Source organism: Heterocephalus glaber, unplaced genomic scaffold, assembly GCF_053883595.1.
Source record: "Heterocephalus glaber isolate CG9 unplaced genomic scaffold, H.glaber_assembly_v1.0 deba00000936, whole genome shotgun sequence".
NCBI classification, from domain to species: Eukaryota; Metazoa; Chordata; class Mammalia; order Rodentia; family Bathyergidae; genus Heterocephalus; species Heterocephalus glaber.
This window is the reverse complement of record NW_028258172.1, coordinates 3,499,693-3,502,779: the sequence shown is the minus strand read 5'-3', so window position 1 is coordinate 3,502,779 and position 3,087 is coordinate 3,499,693.

Sequence of the window (3,087 nt, the reverse complement as noted above, 5' to 3'; positions counted from 1 at the left end):
TTTTTTCCTACTCTTTGCAAATATTTGTTTTTCTCTCCTTTTTTCTCTTTTCTTTTCTTCTTTCTCTTCTCTTTCCTTTCTCTCTCTCTTACACTCACTCTTTTACTCTCCTACATTGTTCATCTTCCCTTTTGGTCCCTGTTTTGATCCTCATTCAGAGTTCTTTATTTTACTATTATTCTCTTTCCTTCTCACCTGTGTCCTCTGGACACACTGCTTACCTTCCTCTATCCTTCTTCCCATCTGTCCCTCCCTCCCCAACCCCTTTCAACTCCCCACCACAAAGGGCGAAGTTGTTATATTGAAGAGTTTATTCATTATATGATGGGTTGGTCCTCGATCTTGATTTAATTCACACAGCTAAAGGTGATAGATTAATAACTACAACAAAATGTCATTTTCAAAGATGTATTTGATGCAATGGTTTTGATGATTGTATCACTTGGGTTAAGGTGTTGTTATTGACCTAGTCAATGAACCTTCCTAGTATAAGGAAAAAGAGATAGCCTTAGAGTCATTAGAGACTCAAAACATAAAGACCAGCTATATCTGGAAGACACCTCTGAGAAGCAATCATTCCATAAGGGTTCTAATTACAAGCAACAAAGATACCTACAATAAGCAATTTCAAACTATCAACCCATGAGTTAAACCAAGCACAGTATGAAGAACAAAAATGAGAAGACATTTAAGCAGGGCACAAACTCAGACTTCCACCCCACCAAGGGTAAATCCTGGGGGGAATGAGATGGACAAGTCCCATAACCAACCACCTGGATACCTTAAACTGATAGCACAGGAAGTAACAAAACAGATGAATGAGGCTCTAGAAAAATTCAGAGCAGAAATAATCTCCCAGATACCTACAGAGATGGTGAGCAGAGTGAAAGACATGATTAGAGGATCTAGAACCGAAACAGATAAAAAAATAGATGAGCTCAGAAACATGCTGGAAGCCATGAATACCCAGCATAAGAAAGAAATGGAAACCATGATTGCCCAACATAAGAAAGAAATAGAATCCATGAAACAGAGTCAAACAGATATTCAGGAGATCAAAAACTCCATTGAAAGTAACCACAGCAGATTAAGGGAATCTGAAGATAGACTATCACATATACAAGACAGGATCGCAGATAAAGATCATGAAAACAGAGATTTCTTAAAAACAGTAAGGCACCAGGAGAAATCAATCCAACAACTGCTAGACGATGAAAAGAAGAATAACATAAGACTGATAGGAGTCCATGAAAAAACAGGAGAAAGCACAATTGACATAAAAAACTGTTCACAGAAGTAATAGTGGAAAACTTCCCAGACAGAGGTAGAGAATTGGACATACAGATAAGTGAGGCATATAGAACTCCAACTAACCATGATCAAAAAAAATCTACAGCTAGACATATAATAGTCAAGATCCCAGAAACACAACAGAAAAACAAAATCCTACAAGCAGTTAGAGAAAAGAAACAAATCACCTACAAAGGAAAACCCATCAGAATCACAGCAGACTTCTCAACACAAACCCTCAAATCAAAGAGAGCCTGGAGTGAAGCATTTCAAGCTCTAAAAGAAAATAACTTCCAACCTAGACTGTTGTATCCTGCAAAATTATCTTTCAAACTCGATGGGGAAATTAGATACTTCCATGACAAAGAACACCTGAAAAATTTCATGAACACCAAACCAGCACTACAAGCAATTCTAAACAATATCCTAGAAAAAAGCAATGAAGGCCACAACTCCATGAGGCCCAACAGAGGGAAGCCACCAGGCAAGGTAAGACACTAAAGAGAAACGGGAAAAAATAAGAAATAAAAGAGCCAACAAAAGTAAAACATCATGACAAGGATAAATCAATATCTATCAATTATAACCCTCAATGTTAATGGCCTCAATTCACCCATCAAAAGAAATAGACTGGCAGAATGGATTAAAAAGGAAAATCTAACAATATGCTGTATACAAGAAACACACCTAAGTCAAAAATAAACTCATAGACTGAAAGGAAAAGGATGAAAAACAGTCCGCCATGCCACAGGAAGCCAGAAGAAAGCAGGGGTAGCAATCTTATTTGCAGACAATGTAGATTTCAAACCAAAACTAATTAAGAGAGACAAAGAGGGTCACTACATCCTTGTGAAGGGAACAATCCAAGAGGAAGAGATGGCAATCCTAAATACATATGCACCAAATACGAATGCTCCCAACTATACAAAACAAATATTAATAGACATGAAAAACCAAATAAACACTAACACAATTGTAGTGGGGGACCTCAGTACTCCACTATGACAACTAGACAGATCATCTAGACAAAAAGTTAACAAGGAAATTCTAGAACTGAACCAAGCTATTGAACAAATGGACTTAATAGATGTCTACAGAGTGTTCCTCCCCACAAAATCAGAATACACATTCTTTTCAGCTGCACCTGAGTCATTCTCCAGAATAGACCACATGCTAGCTCATAGGAAATGTCTAAGTAAATGTAAAAGAATTGAAGTTAACCCCTGTATATTATCAGACCATAGTGAAATAAAATTGGAGATTAACAAAATAAGAAAGTACAAAACCCCAACAAACACATGAAAACTGAAAGACACTCTCTTGAACAACCAATGGGTCACAGAGGAATTAAAGAAGAAATTAAAAAGTTTCTAAAAGTAAATGAAAATTCCAGTACAACATACAGGAATCTATGGGACACAATGAAAGCAGTTCTCTGTGGGAAATTCATAGCAGTGAATGCCCATATTAGGAAAACAGAGAAAACTCAGATAAATAACCTAATGTAGAACCTCAAGCTCCTAGAAAAAGAAGAGCATAACAAATCCAAAGCTGGTACAAGAGAGGAAATTATAAAGATCAGGGCAGAAATCAATGCAATGGAGACTAAGAGAACAATACAAAAAAATCAGTGAATCAAAGAGTTGGTTTTTTGAAAGAATAAAAAATTGATAAATCTTTAGCCAACCTTATCAAAAAAGGAAAGAAAAGTCACAAATACATGCAATTAAGAATGAAAAAGGTGAAGTCACAACAGATCCAACACAAATCCAGAGGATCATCAATACCTACTTCGAG